We start from the raw sequence: 18520 nt of genomic DNA, 5'->3' as shown, positions 1-18520 counted from the left end.
GGGTATCATATATATATATATATATATATATATATATATATATAATTTTTTTTTGTAGAGACCCAACACTGTACCTATTTTTTTTTACTATTGAGAAACACCCTGCCTTTTGCTTTTTCTTGCTTTTTAAAAAGTTTAGAAACAATCTTATTTTACATATCAATCCCAGTTCCCTCTCCCTCCCATTCTCCTATGCTCCCCACCAAGCCCTTTGTTCCACAGCCATCCACTCCCCAGGGAGGGTGAGGCCTTCCATGGGAGATCATCAAAGTCTGTCATATCATTTGAGGGAAGACCTAGCACCTGCTCCAGGGTATCTAGGCTGAGAGAGTAGCCTTCCATGGGGAATGGACTCCCAATGTCCATTTGTGCACTAGGTATAAATACTTTGTAAAGTTCATTGCAAGATAGATGTTTTCCCAAATGTGCTTTGCATAAGAATTTCACATGTTGACCAAGTGTGTTGGTGCACACTTCTAATCCCAGTGTTTGGGCACTGGAGACAAGAGCACCAAGAGTTCAATGTCAGCCTCACCTAAGGGGAAAACTTAGTCCAGCTTTGGCTACATGAGATCTTGTCTCAGAAAACAAGAAAAGACTCACACAAAAAAATGAACAACCATGAAGGAATCTCACATGTGAGACTTAGCATTTCCAGAACCCTGCTCTTTTTTGTTTTTCCTAAAAACTTATTTTTCATTTTACACATGACCCCAGTTTCTCCTCCCTCCCCTTCTACCATCTCTCTACCTTTCCCCTTCCTATCCCCATTAACTCCTCAGAGTGGGTAAGGCAGGTGTAGGACCCTGCTCCTGATGTTATGAGTCAAAGGGCTAGGAAGAGTTCTCATTTTAAAGATACCTCTGAAACAGTTTTCACAACCATCCCAAAAGAAACCTGCTAGAGTACTTGACATTGCTCATGTATTCACTGTGGTCCTTTCTATCACATTTGTTTCCTTAACACAATATAGTTTCCTTTTCCATCACCTCAGAGCTCAGGATCTCGGGCCTTAGAAAGAACCCTACTAGGTGTTGTCTCCAAGAATAAGACCTGTGAAAATTTATGCATTGATTGTTTTTTTACTAAATTTAGAGAAACTTTCTTCTAGCAGTCAGTCAGCCAGTTCCTCCTCCTCCCTCTTTTTCCTTCTCCTCCCCCTCTTCCTCCTGCTCCTTGTTCTCTTTAAAAATAAATTGACTAATTAAGTTTCTCACCTACAGTGTATAAGAGTACATCTTCCTCTGTATCTTGAAAAATTGTCTGTTTAAATTTTAGCCCATGTTTCAAATGCCCCTTCTTTGCTATTGAGTTGTAAGAGCTCCTTAGATATTCTGATATTGACATTTGATGTGCAGAAACTTTAAGGTTTGAAAAAAATCTTACTTTCCCTGAAATATGTTTATGCATTTAATATCATATCATATCCGCAATATCATCACCTTGACCACTATTCTGAAACATTTTCCCTGTTTTATTTCCAGTGATTTTACAGGCTAGTTCTATACTAAGTCTTTACTCCCCCTTGAATTAATCTAGTACCTGGTAAGAAATGGGAGGAAACTAGTTTTACTTTTTTGTACGTGCGTACTCAGATTTCTAGAACTATTTAATTGTTGAGGAGGCTTGTCTTTCCCCCATACCATATTTGTTGTAGTATTGCCTAAATGTCCATCATTAAACAATTGGATCATATACATACATACACACACACACACACACACACACACACACACATATATATATATATATACATATGTTACATATACATATATATGTGTGTATTATATATAGATATATATACATATATACATGAGAAATACTTATCTAACACATGTATATATACATACATGTATACACATATATAATATTCCATATAAATATATGTGTGTATTATATATGGTATATATTCATATATAAATGAGAAATACTTATCTAACACATGTATATATGTATACATACATGCCTACATATATATAATACATACACACACATATATATGTATATATAATATCATGGAATATGGTTTGGTCATGAGATCTTAGGATCTGTGATGATGTAAATGGACCTGAAGGATTCTCTGTTAAGTGTTGAAATCAAATCCACAAAGACAAACACTTGATTTCACTTTTTAATGGAAGCTGTAAATTCTGATCTCATAAATACTGAGAGAAGATTAATAACAGAATGGGGGAGGGAAATGCTTAAAAGAGGACTGAGTTCTTGTCTGTCATGCACCACATAGAAAACATGGTTAGCATGGCTGATATGCATGGTATAATATATCTCAAAATGAAGACTTTTGAATTATTACTTTCCTTACTGAGATATATATTGCATGGTAAAGGCTTTACAAAATGTTAAGGAGATTGTATATGCTAATTACCCTAAATTAATCACTATCCAATTTATACATGAATCCAAACAACACATTGTGTCTTTTAAATATGTACAAACTTTACAGGCCAATCAAGAAAATGAAAGTTAATTTTAAAATGAATTCAGTTTGAGAGGCTAATTATTTCTGTGGCAGAAACAAGAAAGAAAATTGATGCATTTTTCAAAGAAAGGAGACAAAGGTTTTAAATTATGTCAGTTACAGTGAGAGTAAGAGAGAGACAGAAAGAAAGTGAGAGTTCAAATGTGTTTAAAGCAAAATTTACTTGTCATCAAAGAGACACCCTGACAAAGACTTTGAGTAAGTGTCATCTATGCTGGCTTTTCCTTTACCAATTGTTCATCTTCATGGGAAACAGGATAATAGCAATTAAATAACAAGTCTTCTCAGGCTGTTTGACTGTCAGACTAATTTCCTGATGTACTAATTACTTGTTAATCTTGTCAGCTTGTTATACAACCTATGGAATTACGGGTTATATGAGAAGTCTTAAAGCTAAAATCAAAATATACTATGATTTTTTTTTTACATTTTTCCCACAATAAAAGCAGTATCTACACAACAAATGAGATTATATCTTTAAATTCCTTAGGGTAATTAAATGCCATGTACTAAGAACCCAGATTTTAGTTACTATGGTCATTGTTTTTATTTATTGATCTAACACAAGTATAAATAAAAAAGTACATGCCGTCAAAGCTTATGACTAAAATTTCCCTTTTATTTTTGAAAGTTGAGCTCAACTAGATTATCCTACAAAATACTGAAAAAAGAATATTGTATAGCTATTTATAATTAGCTTTGTATTATAGATATTTTCTTTATCATTTTATTAGTTACATCTTTTTTCTCAGAGGTTTTCTTTTTTTTAATTTTGTTTGCATGCTTACTATTTCCAAATATTGATGGCAGGACTAAGATAGATATTGGACTAATCTACATTATTTTCTTAAAATCCTGTTTTGTGAAATGGACAGTATAGATTAAAATTTATATGATACTGAACAATGGTAGCCATCTTAAAATATGAAATTGTTTTTCTTTTAAATGATGAGTGTTAAATCCAAGACTTCATGTGGGCCGGGCAGGCACTCTGCTGCGAGCTTTATGCTTAGCCCACTTCAACTTTAAGTTTAGGCGTGTTTTTTTGGCAATTATAAAAATAATCATCCCTACTGACATGTCTTATGATTATTTTTGTTCTTAAGCTCTCAAAAATCTATTCGTAAAGGTTGTGATTACAGATAAGTAATTGATAGCCACAAATAGCAATTTCTCATAAAATATGTTCATAATTATCATCCAGTTGCTAAATCACTTCTATAAAAATACACATGAGCACTTGCCTATTATTCTGACATGGCTATGTAGAACAGCAACATTAAACACTTTTATTGTTTCCTTTATTAAATAAATACTGTATTTACCTAATTTATCCCCCTTTCTCCTTCTTCTAACTCCTGTGCCCCCAATCTCATTTTCCCTTGTTCATGACCTCTTTCTTTCGTTATTAACTCACATACGAGTACAATTACTGATTCCACTTAGTATTGACCTGATTCATATGTTGTAGGACTGGCTGATTGGTACTGGATGAGAAATTTGGGGCTCACTTCTCCTTCTCTTTGCCACCACTAATTGCTTATAATTCTCCATTTAGATAGAGAACTTTATAAATTGTCCTCATCTATGTTAGCATGCCAACTCTTGTTGTCACTATTTAGGGCTTGCTTAGGCAAGCATATTGTTGAGATTTCATGAATGCAACTTCCTTATCACATGTGAAGACACTATCTTGCAGCAAAAAATTCTGGTCTTCTGGCTCTTACAATTTTTCCATCCTTTGTGTCCACGATGCTTGAACCTTAAATGTTAGTTTTGTGTTGTAGATATATCAATAGAGTCTGGGCACTGTGTAGTCATTTATTTTCTGCATTTTGACCACTTGTGCCTCTTTGAAGTTCTCTATTTGCTACAAAAAGAAGTTTCTTTGATGGGGAGTGAGAACTACCCTTATCTGTGGGCTTTTCAATGATGAGTATGTAGAACACTGTTAGAATGATACTAGTTTAGTGAAGTGTCAGAAGTGTGTTCTTCTCTTTCATGACCTCACCGGCCATGCGTAGTTTCTTTGATTTACAATAGCAGATATGAATCCCTTCCTATTGCATGGACCTTAGTGCCAAACAGCTATTGGTTACTCCTATGACTGCAGCTTTGCAGATCCCACTCTCTCTCTTCTATTTCTATTTTCTTTCTGTCTTTTTTTATGTGAAACATCCCTGAATTAGCTAGAACTCTTTTTGTAGATCAGGCTATCCAGGAACTCATAGAGGAACTCAAGTCTCCTGAGTGCTGGCATTAAAGGCATAGGAGTCTCTTGGATTATCTGACCAACAACTGTAATGGAGGTTCCCATTCCCAGAAATGGGGCTGTTGTTAGATATTTTGTGGCTCTTGGGGAGGAATATTGTCAGTTCAAATGCCACAATTATATATATATATATATATATATATATATATATATATATATATGTTATGTATTAATTATATAATCTCATTTAAAAATTACTATCATATACTTAAAATTAATATATGTGATTTTCAGCAAGCTTAATATAATGTTAGCACCGTTATCTTTAGTATTATTTATCTCTCTTCCTCCCACATTCATTGCCCTCCCTTCCCACTCACCAGTTAAAGTCTCACTGTCCTGGTTTTTCCAAATCTGCCTTATCATCTATATCTTTCTAATTCTCTCTTTAGAAACATATTGCATCACCATGGTCCTCTTTTTGGTCAGCCATGTTTATTTGTACCCTATTTACAATAGTTAGGAAATGGGAGACCTTAAATGTCCTTCAAAGTGAATAGATGATAAAAATGTGCCCTGTACACAATGGAATTCTCTTCAGCTGTAAAGAATAAAATCATGAAGTGGGCAGATCAATGAATGGAACAAGAAAATGTTATAGTGTCTGTGGTAGTCCAGACCAGAAGACAAGCACCTCATAGTCTCCTAGTTTTGGTTTCTGGTGCAGAATCTTTAGATTTGAGTGTGTAACCTGAAGCAACTGTAGCTTGCATTTTGACAAAGGTTATTGAAAGTATATTATTTGTAAAGTGCGAACCTAACAGTGTTTGGGATATTTTGTATCAGAATTTCCCTGCTGTGTTTGGAAAAGATGGGCCAGACAGATTGCCAGATAAGTGTGTTAGACAGATATGTCAGACAAGTGTGATGGGAGATGTCATTCTATAAATATGTTTCTCTTATTTGTTAATAAATAAAGCACTGTTGGCCAATAGGAAAGCAAGATATGTGGGACTAGGAGACTAGGAGGACAGAGGAAGAAATGGGGAGTAGATTCAAGTTGGAGGGCTTACAAGATAGTATGCCGGGCTCTCTCTCTGGTAAGGTAACACCACGTAGAAATAATTAGATTAATAGAAATGGGTTAATATTTAAGACAGAGCCAGCTCATAAGAAACTAGTAACTGGCATACAGCATTATATCAAATACAGCGTCTCTGTGTGTTATTTGGGGCTGGCGTGGCACTGGGTCCAGGCCGGCGGGAAAACATACTCTTAACATAAGCGTGACACTGGCGTACTTTATACATGAGGGTATTTGTCTGGGGAATATAAAGAGTTTCAATAGATGAGTAGCTCTGTAAGTTTTTCTTTTTTATCCTGCTATCCTTTACCATATTGGGCAAATTCTGGTAGTCAAATAGCTGTCTGTGATGGGAGAAGTATAGTTATCCAGCCTAACCTCAGGAGAATGACCAGTCTGCTTATGTTTTGGGTCATACTATTTTACACAATGTTGACAACTATTTAAAGGTTGGATCTGAAATAATTTCCAGGTGATTACATATCATAAGTTATATAATTAGCCTGAATATTCAAAACCCAGAATTAGGTACATGCTGTAACGACAAAAATATGGCTATGTTCAGAAAACCTGCTGTGCGAAAATGAAAAGATGTGGATTCCCTCCACACTAATGTGGTTTGATCACGCCAGACCGCCTGAAACAGAGTACAAGCTGACCCTACATTCAAAACAGCTGGACAAAACAGCCCTACAGACTACAGCCAGGATATCTGAATCTTCTTCGAATCCCCCAAGACAGCGCCCCTTACCAGCAGGAAGTAGTTTGTAAAGAACGACGCCCAAATTCCCAAATATTGTGTATAATTGTTTGTTTTCATTTAATTGGACTTTGTTATATAAAATTAAATAAAATAATAATTAAAAAAAAGAAAACCTGCTGTGCTCTTTTCCTTCTCTCTTTAACTGAGCCAGCACAGCATTCTAGCCTCTCTGCCATCTTCAGCATGATCCCTTCCTTAAGTGCTTTAATCATGCCTATTTTAGCATATTTCAAATGAATGAATTATTAAATACCCATATCATATCTAAACTAAGAAAATGAGGTTTTCCTCTGTCCTCTAAGTGACTTGGATAGTCAGGACTCCCAAACTCCAGGATTCTTCCTTTCCAGTGCTGTTCTTTGCTAGTTATTGCTTACTTTCCCCTACTAGACTTGATCAAAATATCATGTCTGTCTTAACTATAAAGTCCAGGTTTCTTGATTTGTCCCTTACTTAACAAGTACCAATTAATATCTAATGTTCTCTAAACACCATGTCTACATACTCAGATATAGAGTACAGTAGATCAGAACAGCATTAAAATTGTTTCTTACTTTTGAAAGTAACCCCTTCTCTTGGTGTTTTCTGACTCTATTTTCCACCATATGTACTTTGCTTACAAGTTTTTTTCTTCCTTTTTTGTTACCTTTGTTCATTTTTGTGGCACCATCATTAATCGTTAGTGCTTTTGAATTTCATCACATTTGTTTCTTCTGTGAAATCTCCATTGGCAACAGACACAATGTCATAGGTACACACAGTTACTAATTTATTACAACTTTCCTGAGCTCCAACACTACTGTGTACTCACAATGTCTCAAAAAAGATCTTGCTTCCCACATTTTTCTTTTTCCTTACCTATGCTCTATCTTTTGGGAGTGTCATCATCATTTCTGTTTTCCAGGAATCTTTTTGGTAGACATGTTGAAAACTGGCTTTAAGGTGAGGGGTATACTTCCTATAAAGTGACCTATATATGTTGTATAGGAGGGAAGGAAGGTGTATTCAATATTGAGTAGGAAGGGGAAAAAACAAGACAGATGGCTAGAATTGTGGGCAATGAAGTTTGATTGAATAGCCATTTGAGAGTTGTGTTCCTGAATTTAAATTATAACAGTTTACCCTATTTAACATTTGAAGGTCACAAACAAATAAAATATGTCCATTGAAGATTAACCTTATGATTTATGGTACAATACTGTATCATGTGACTCTGATGTAGTTGTTAATACTATTTTCCCATTTCTGCCACATGACGGAAATGTAATATTTATAAAACCCAATAGGATTGCCCCATTTTCCTGCTTACAGAGGTGGGCATACATCTCAAGTACAGTCAAAGTGATTATCAGAGATACTGGCTACCTTTCTTCTCAGCTTATTGGTTTTGAAGATGTTTTGTGATCTAAGAAGTCATTGCCATTGTCTGTGAATAATTATCAAATAGAAAACAAAGCAACAATAGAAACACAGATATTTATTATTCTCAAACCTCTATTTCTAGCTGTTTTAGAAACTCAAACTTCCAAGTTAGAAGGAACAAAAATATCTTTATGTTTAAATGTGTGGTGGTATTTCAGTTACTTGACAAAAAAAGGGCAGTGAAGTGATTCTGAGGGCAAAGGGGCAAAGGAGTTGAGGATACATTATGTGGTATTGTTTGTGATAAAGATCTAGCTGTTAGAAGTGAAACAAGGCAGCAGTCAAGGCAGCAGTGGTAGATGATGAGAAATTTCTCTGAGTCAATGTATCATCAAGGTTGATAATGTGTTAACGTTGCTCCTAGATAAACATAATAGTTTGAGAGAAATCTTGGTGAAGTCTAGTTGGTGGAGATGATGATTTGCCACTGCCTGACAGCACAGATAAAGGTGTGGAGCTCAAGGCACTGGAAAGTCATCTCCAGAGCAATCAGTTAAAGCAGGTGTAGGGCAGATCCACAGTTCTAGGAGAATTGAGAAGAGAGTTTGATGGAGGAGAGTTTTCAAACCACATGTGTTGATAGCTTTGTAGGAGACAGGAGTCAAAATAATTTGAAGTGGTATTTCAGAGCAAGGAAAATCTGCCCCTAATGCATGTGATATGAGGAAAAAGATGCAAATGGCAGAAAATTGAGCTCCTGTAAGAAAGGGAAAGTGATATCATAGGTTGGTAGATTAAAGGAGGGGTTTATAGGTCATACAATGAAAGGTTGTGGTAGTTGACTGTCAAAATATGGTTCCAAGCAGTGTCAGTGTGAGGAGATTTCTGAGTGCTTTCGAGAAAAGTACACACACACACACACACACACACACACACACACACACACACACACACACACCAAACGAACAAAAGCCCCCAACTGAGTCTTGTGTTCTCAGGTCTTTAGACACATAGAATTCTTCTGGATTGTGCTTTGTGCTTCTGTGAGTCTACTTCAGATTATCCATTACATCTTCCTCTTTTATTTATTTTGTTTTGTTTCTAGGGATAAACACGTTCTTGCCTTCAGCTTGTCTTTGAACTCCTTCATGTGATTCTTCTTAACCTTCATTAGTGTGTGTGTGTGTGTGTGTGTGTGTGTGTGTGTGTGTGTGTGTGAAACCCTTTAAATAAACCTGGCTCACTTTTAGGTTCAACTCTCCCAGGTCCAACACTCTTTAGGGCAGTAAGCAATGTTGTTAGTTTGGAGAGGATTTAGAAATAGGTTTGATATGGATCTCTGTGCAGCCCAAGGGGAATTATACAGTAACTGATATAGGATGAACTATGTCAGTTGTGGACAGGAACACTCTTTAGCCAGGGGATTCCTGGAATATATAACACAGAGAAGGTAGGCTGAAGCACATTTGCATTCATGGGTACAATGTGACCAGATTCCTGCTTTTGCTTTTTCTGCCTGCTGCCCTAAATTTCTCACCTGGAACTTTAAGTCAAAATAAACATATTCTCCTCTAGGCTGATTTTATTACAGTAACAGAAAAGAAACTAAACAGATGCCCAGAGGGTGGAATGAAGATGCAAGGAAGGGAAAAGTGAGACACTGGGCCAGAAGAGCTTATATGTGATGAAGATCATGATAGTAATGGAAAACTAGAGACTCTCAGATATTTGCTCTTCATATATGTGAGATATTTCATCATTATTTCAAGTAATCTATTATAAGACAAGCTTCCCACCTCACCCCCGCTGCCTGCTGAGTTGTGGGTAGGAGTTACTAGTGCTTTCTGGTAGGTGACAGAATGAAGTGCTGTCCAATACTCCATCATGTTGCCTTCCCAGTTATGAAATTAGTATGTTTCGTGTTTTTTATTGCCTAGGCTTTTTAGCCTTGTGTCTTGCTATTTTTCTACACTATTATTAATTTCCAGGTCTCCTGAAGCACTTATTTACCCTAGGTATTCCACATTCCCACATGTTATTGCTCTCCTTTCTATAAATCACCCCATGCTCTTTTTTATACCAGCTGCCTATGTTTTTAGCTGATGCTCACAGTCTTCATCATGATTTGACTTTGGTAGTACTTCCTCAAGGAAGACTATTCTACTCATGTTCTTACTATACTCAATATGGAACAATGTCCTTGACTTTTAATGTAGAGCATCTAATAGAAGACAGAGGTACTATATGTATTATTTTTGAAAAGAATAAAATTCACAAATTAAAGTCATTCATGATATGACAAGGTTCTTTTTGAGTGGTGTCATTAGTCTGTCACTGGTATTTTGCTACACAGTAAAGGATGACTATGCATCAAGTATATTTATAAGAATATGGCTGAAATATCAAGAAATGTGTTCAACTGATTAAAAATTTCAGACAGTGATTTTAATTTATCACTGCTAGCTATTCCAGGCAGAATTTCTTTTATTTTTAATTTTTTTTTTGAGACAGGTTTTTTTCTGTAGCTTCGGAGCCTGTCCTGGAACCAGCTCTTGTAGATCAGGCTGGTCTTGAACTCACAGAGATCTGATTGCCTCTGCTTTCTGAGTGCCAGGATTAAAGACATGTGCCACCACTGCCAGCTTATCCAGGCCAAATTTCATACCTACAACATTTTAGTCAATGCCCATGTATGTGGGTAGAGTGAGCTCTGATAGAAGAAAATCAATATATGTGGTTTGCTTTTATCAATTGATATTGCCATTAGATAGCCATGGTAACAAGTCTACCAATATTAAACAAATAAAAAATCTGAATTGGAAAATCAGAAGTCTGAGTCTATATCATAAAGTGTCTCATATCTATTCCTGAAATGTTTCTCAAATGTAAGAAGCATATGTCATTTTTATTTTTTGGGCTTTGTTAACATATGCACATTTGATTTAAATTTGTTTTAAATATTTGAAAATAAATTTATAATCCATCTGGACTTTATTTTAGTTTATGTCAGAAGGTAGACATCAATGTTATTCTTTTCTCAAATGGTTAGCCAGTTGCATCAACACCTTTTCTTGAATAATTCATTCCTTTCCACAAGTTTAAAATATTGCTTTTGTTATATACTAAAAATTCACTTAAGTGCTAGTATTTATATGTATTGTCACAAATCTTTCTTTTTTTGGTTTCCCTCATATATATAAATACATAAACACACACACACACACACACACACATATATATATACATATATATATATATATATATATATATATATATATATATAATCTCTCAATCTCTTGTTTATATTGAATTCCCTGTCTGAAAATTGATTATCTCAGTGTTAAATTTCAGGTCCAGTTCATGCTTTATTGGTAACTTTCAAGAACATATCTTACTCATTAACAAATAGAATAGTAATAAAATCAGAAAAGCAATAACACCTTTTTCACAGGATTGAGTAATAAATAAGATCATCTATGTAAAGTATATTATGCATGGCATGCAGTAAGTACCTAATAGATAAATTTAATATTTTATTTTAATACGGGAGAGAGGAAATGATCCTTCAATTGTTTTGACTTGAGGTTTACTATATTCTATAGGTTGACTGCTGCATTGACCCCCAAGAATCCTTGCATAAGATTTTCAAAGGTAGCTTTGTAAGACTTGGATCAGTACCTGTTGAAACTATAGATAAATCTTATAAAATTTTTCATTTCTTCTAAACATGGTGAACTTCTTGTTTGTATGACCCTTTTGTCAAAAAATAGAGGAGCTTTTATGTTTATAAATCCATTTAATCTTTAGGTACAGAATGCTGTTTCTTTGTGTTTGCAAATTAAATGAATTTTTATTGAAAATAGATTCATATCTAATAAGATACACCTTGACTACAGTTTCCCCCCTCTCCCCTCCTCCCAGCCCCACCCACCTCTTCTCTCTCATAGACCCAATTTCCCTCCATTTCCTTCAGAAAGCAGCAGGCCTCCAAGAGACAACCAAAGACAACAATTCAAGATGAAATGAAATAAGGCAAAACCCTCATACCAAGGCTGAAAAAGGCAATCCAATAGGAAGAAAAGAGTATGAAGAACAGGAAAAAGAGTCAGACAATACACTTGTTTCCACCATTAGGATCCTCACAAAGACACCAAGCTCATAGCCATACCATTTACACAGAAAATGTCCTGTAGACTCCTGTAGGCCTCTGTGAGCCCATGTGAGACCTGCCTGGTGATTTAGTAGCTCATGTTCTCCTGGTGCCCTTCAGCCCCTCAGATCACTGGGCTCTGAGGGGAGGGATATGATAGAGACCTCTAATTTAGACTTTCTATAAAATATCTGGCTGTGGGTCTCTGTGCCAGCTCTCACTTGCTAGTAAAGGAAGACTCTTTGATGATTACTGGACAAGTCACTGATGTAAGGGTATAGAAGAATATAATTAATTAGGTATCATTTTATTGTATTTTTTTTCTTTCAAACCAGTTGTCTTTGACTCTACCCTAGGTCACTTAGCCAAGAGACCAGTATCCAAGTCCTGGCCACCCAGCCAATGTAGTGTATGGGTTCTCTCTTGTGTGGGCCTCAAACTAAACCACATATTGTTTGGCCACCCCCACAAGTTCTGTTCCACTACTTGCTCTACACATTTTGTAGGCAGAACAAATTGTAACTCGAGGATTTTGTGATTGGGTTCATGTCCAGGTTTCTTTTTCCTTTGCCTGCAGATATCTATATGTTAAACAGTCTAGAATGTAGTAGTGAAGGCTCAATGCAGCCATTAGCTGATCCTCTCTATGTTCAATGAGCTGTATGGATGTTGTCTTCAGCTATGGGGTCCAGCTGCCAGTTTCTGGAGAGCAATCCACTCTCCTAGCATGACCCTGGATTGTTTGGGGATCTCCATGAGACCTCTTGAACAACAACTCTTATTACACAACTATACCTCTAAGGAGACTAAGTTCTCTCCCCCACATCTCTTTCACACATGTATGTGTATGTAAGTCATATGCAGTAATTTAAATGCTCAGAAAAGAGAAACATTTGAGCTTTAAAAAAGCCAAGTGTTACTTTGAATGGGGAATAGTGAAGTGAATCTTCAAAATGGAGCAAACAACATACATATAAGCACATGTGTGCATCCTGCTTGTGTGCTTGAGGAAACTCAACGTAAAAAGCATTCAAGATGGAGTTTTGTTTTTCTGTTATATTTTTAGAGATGATCTCACATACTTCAGGCATGACTTACCTTAGTCACCATGACAGACTTTGAAGATCCCCCCCATGGAAAGCCACACCCTCTCTGGGGAGCAGAAAGGGGAGAGGGGTGGGGAGAACAGGGGAGGACTGGAGGGTTCAGAAACTGGGTTTGACATGTACAACAAGTTTGTTTCAAATTTAAACTAAAAAATTATATATATATATAATCATGTGGTTGAAATGAGCCATAGACTCGATCCTTTCGCATCAAGCTTGTAAGTGCTCCTATTACACGGGACCCACAGGAATGGCTGATGGGAAAGACTTGTCTTAGTTATTATATAATTACTTTATTTTCTTCTTCCCTTTCTTCCCCTCAAATGTTCCATGTTCTCTTTTCAAAATCAATGGCCTCTTTTTTTCATTGTTACAATGTACTTGTGTGTTCCTATATACACACTTGTTCAGTCTGCATTGCAGGTATTTTGACTGGCAAAGATAGGAACTTCAATATTTTACTTTACCTTTTGTGACTTGAGAATAATCAAATTGTGTTTGAAGGAGTTATAGAATCTAAGTCCATTCAAATGTAGTAAACTAGAGATGTGGAGTGGGACACATAGACATGCATGCATGCACATGTGTGCTCACAGATACAATTTTGTTTCAATAGGAGAGATAATGGTGTGTCTATTTTATTTTAATTAGTTATTTATGTGGTGTGTGTGTGTGTGTGTGTGTGTGTGTGTGTGTGTGTGTGTGTGTGTTGGGGGAGTGGTTCTCACTGTACCAGAAGCTTGTTGTTCTGCCTGAGCTAGCTTACTGCAAGTCAGTACTGAGAACTCATCTGCCCCCTCCACTGCAATACTGAGTTTATAGGCACAATGGTCACACCTGGATTTTTGTGGGATACTGGGAATTCAAGCCCAGATCCACATATGAACAACTTCTCTTACCCACTGAGCCATGTCTCCAGACTTCTATGCCATACTTAGAAATGTATTCAATCTCCAATTCAGTTGGAGATATGAATGCTTGCACACACACACACACACACACACACACACACAAGAGGGAAAATTGGTATTAGTTTAATGGGTAATTTGACATTGGCAAATGTGTGACTTCTTCTGAAGATGTTGCCAGCTATGAAGGTCATGTATCTTCAACAATAACCAGAGCCATCTCTGTTTTTAGCAGTCACTTTACATGTGCCTCTCCAGGACAAAGTAATCCTTTTAACTAAAGATGCTGCTGGTTTAAGAGACTGAGAATGACCCTTTTTCTTATCACTCCTCCCTCTCTGCAACTGGATTCCAGGAGTTCGGCTCAGTGTTTGGCTGTAGGGTGTCTCAGTTGCAGATGGGGGAGTGATAAGAGGTCAAGACCAGGCTACAGAAACCCACAGAGACAGCTGACCTGAACAAGGGGTGCTTATGGACCCCCATACTGATAGCTGGAAAACCAATGTAGGACCTACTCAGACACCCTAACATGGGTCTCAGTTAGGAGGCCTGGGCAGTCCAAAGGACCTATGACAGTGGAACCAGGCTGTGTCCCAGTGCAGTAAAGGATTTTGGGAACACATTCCCCATGGAGGGACACTCTCTTAGCCTAGAGGAGGGAGGGAGGGCCTAGACCCTACTCCAAATGACTTGACAGATTTTGGTGACCCCTCCTGGAAGGCATCACCTTCCCTGTGGAGTGTGGGGGTATAAGAGGGGGGCCGGGGGCATGAGAGGAAGGGAGGGAGAAAGAGAACTGAGATCGATATGGAATATATATACATATATATATATATATATATATATATTCTTTTCTTTTTTCTCACATCAATGTTTGAGTTTAGTGACTCACTCTTTCAATCCTGCTTTCCCAAGATAAATGAAGTATATATATCTAAAGCACATTTTTACTAGGCATGACAATTTAAAAATGACTGAAAGCTAACTTTAAGTATCAGCAGAATTTAATCAGCCATTCATGTCTTTCTCCCTTCATGGTTATTTATCAAGTTTATATCAAGAGTCAGGGAAAATTACTCAAACAGTATGTAAAACTATTATTATTATTATTATTATTAACACATACACAGAAGGGTTTTGAAATAATCCCCTCATAGATTATTTTAAGTTATAGAAAACATTCAGAAAGCGTGTAGTTAATCTGAGAGACTCAGGCTGACCAAGACTTAGTTACAATTGTGTCAGAATCCAGCAAGAAAATGTTCTAGAAAAATTGTTCCTAATCCTTTTATTATCATTTTCAACTTTTTGCATAATTAACCACATGTTCTTCTCCATCTATAATCTTACAATTCTTTGTTAGTGTTTCCTCACTCTATTTCCTCACAATATTATTTGTGTTGACACATAATCACCTTACCTCCAATCATATTTTTGCAACTTTCAGAATAGTACCTGCATTTTAATAGACTTCAGTTGGTTATTGATTTAAGGCATTGATACTATTCTGACCTGGATGCAATACAGCCATTTAACAGATTATGATCAAAGAGTAATATTTTAATCCCAATCAGCCATAGAATTCTTTGGCTAAACATATGTGAACATCAGGAGACTCAGGAATGCTCTTTTTACATCCCATCAATTTCTTTGGGGATTTTACTTCTTATAATACTAAGTTCTAGCTGTTTCATACTGCCTTATTGAAACAAAACCATCTATATCAGTGGTTCTCAACCTGTGGCTCATAACCCTTCAAATCAAATAACCCTTTCGTGGAGGTCACCTAAGTCTACCTGAAAACACAGATATTTACATTATAATTCTTAACAGTAGAATTAAAGTTTTGAAGTAGAAGTGAAAATAATTTTGTGGTTGGGAATCACCACATCAAGAGAAACTGTATTAAATGATCACAATGGGTTGAGGGTTGAGAATTACTTGGCTACATTAGCTAAACACCTTACTTCGTGTTTGTCATTCAGACATAACAGAAGGTTTAACCAATTCAGTTTCTAGGCATAGCACATACAACTTTATAAAAGAAAATGTGAAAATACATATCAGGTCCTACAGGTTTCCTCTGTGAACTCGAGAGCTACCAAGCCTTTGCATATGCTCTGAGAAGTTTTTTTTTTCCACAGTAGAATGTTAGTAAGCACAATTCTCATCATTTTGGCAGATGATACAGCTGTCTAGCTAGTTGTAGAGTTGGTAAATGTATTACTGGGATTTTCTTGGATATTGTGTTTTTCTTTCAGAGAAATCTTGGAAGCTTAGAGAGTTTTTTATGGAATGCTCCTGTTCTAACAGTGTGAGTGGAATACCAACTTCTCTATTTCTTTTAATGACATTTTTAAAAATTAATTCATTAAAAGAACTGGATTTACTCTCCTTTGCTGGTGCTGTTGGTTCTTATTACAGGGATACTCAGGTGCTACTTGGTTTTCCCAGTAAGCTGGCACACCTTGAGAAATTATGAGATAAAAATACTACCACTGGTTTAACTAAACTTTAATTGCTATGACTAGTCAAACATGCACACCTACCTATTGTGGATATTCTCATGTGGTTAAAACTTATAATAATCATCCTGTTTAGGATCAGTAACTTGAACATTGTCTAAGACATCATACATGGTGAAATTAATTTTCTAATTTATAAGGTAACATTTCAACTGGGTATTGTGGCACATGTCTTTTCTTCCCAGTGCTCAGGAGGCAGAGGTAACTGGATCATTGTGAGTTTAAAGGCAGTCTGGTCTACATAGTGAGCTCTAGACAGTGCTACTATGTCAAGACAAAACATAAAAAGGGCATATTTAACTTGCAATGGAACAAATAACATTTTTGACTTGGCACAGATTAGTTTAAAATATCTGATGGTTCTGTGATAAGAATACTATAGTGACATTAATTTGTGATTTTCTGAATATATAATGCAACACATACATTCTACATTAACCCAAGACAGAAACTATTCATATTTTCCCATACGGAAATACCAAATACTTTGTTATATTTTGTTTAGTATTTTTCTTTAAATATTTTTATGTGCACATATAATTGAAAAGATAATTATAGTTTGCTACTTGGCCTTTTGGCTAAGATCAAGTGTAGTATCTGTTCTAATCAGTTTAATACCTTGCATCACACAACTTACTGAATAAAATGGCTGCTAAATATATCATCACTTCAGGGATTATAAGATTTCTTCATTTCTTTGTTATATGCTATTCAAGATTTTTGTTTTCATTCTCATTTTAGTATATGGCATAGGTGTGTCCACAGCAAAGTACTAGAACAAATGTTAGAATAACTACCATGTGGCTTAAAACCAAAGCAATGCCCATTGTTTTATGATTGAACCTCTTAGTATTATTGATCCTCTTTTTAGTTCTTTCATTGATCTTCTTATATTTTGTCATATACAAATCTTTTCCTAAGTAATACATTGTTTTATTTTGTATAAATTTTACAATATTTATATAAATACAATATTATTATGCATATTTTCTTCTGAAGATTACATTTTATAATATATTTTAAGGACTTATTTGTGTAGTTACAGTTGATCTGTTTTAATGGTTATGTATTGGTTCATCGTTAGAGTAGGTACAATTTATTTGTACTTTCTTATTGAAGAAGTGCTTATTTATTAAAAAATTACATAGTTTCATATTTATATTACTATAAACAATGTTGTTAGAATTTTTTATTTATCTCCTGCCATACATGTATTTCTCTTGGGTAAATATTGATTGTAAAGTGGCTAAATTTATCAAAATTCTACAGTAAAAAGATTATTTTAGCACGTAATATTTTGTATAGTGACTATATCAATTTGTACTGTCATCATCCATGCATAATGTTCTGATACTTAGCTTTCTTGGCAACAACTTTGATCTATTTTTTTTTCAGCATGCTGAAAGATTTAAGAAAAAAACTCAAGATAGTTTGAAATATCCTGTTTTTTAGTTTCATCTCCTCCTCATTTATTTGTGGTCTTTGTCCATCTGTTCCTCTCATACTTTATTTCTCCTGTTGATTTGAAGGAAATTATTACATTATTTATTTTGTATTTTGATTATATATGTTGAATATGTAATCATTCATTTACTATGTATACTGAAGTTTGGTTTGTGATTTATATTATTACTTAGCAACATCTTTAAATAATAGAGCTCCATATAATCTAGTATGTATTTTTTCCTATTTAATATTTGGTCAAAGGTCATTAAATTATTTGCATTTATCTGAAAGGCAGAGACAATATGAAGAGTAAACATCTTAAAATCAGGGCATTGTACAGTTTTAGTAGAACAGTAAGACAGGTATAGCTGTAGTAGGATTAGCCAACAGGAAGATTAGATGATTAGATAGTGCATATATACACAATGAAAAGTCTCTTCTAGCTTCTTAAAGCATTTATTGCA

At 35.5% G+C, this 18520-nt stretch overlaps 1 pseudogene; it reads left to right on the top strand.

Moving 5' to 3' along the window:
• The first annotated feature begins 17168 nt into the window (after positions 1-17168).
• On the top strand, positions 17169-17280 carry LOC127220499 (uncharacterized; annotated as a pseudogene).
• Positions 17281-18520: the final 1240 nt, after the last annotated feature.

Source organism: Phodopus roborovskii, unplaced genomic scaffold (assembly GCF_943737965.1).
Source record: "Phodopus roborovskii unplaced genomic scaffold, PHOROB, whole genome shotgun sequence".
Taxonomy (NCBI): domain Eukaryota; kingdom Metazoa; phylum Chordata; class Mammalia; order Rodentia; family Cricetidae; genus Phodopus; species Phodopus roborovskii.
This window is presented reverse-complemented; position numbering and strand designations above follow the sequence as displayed.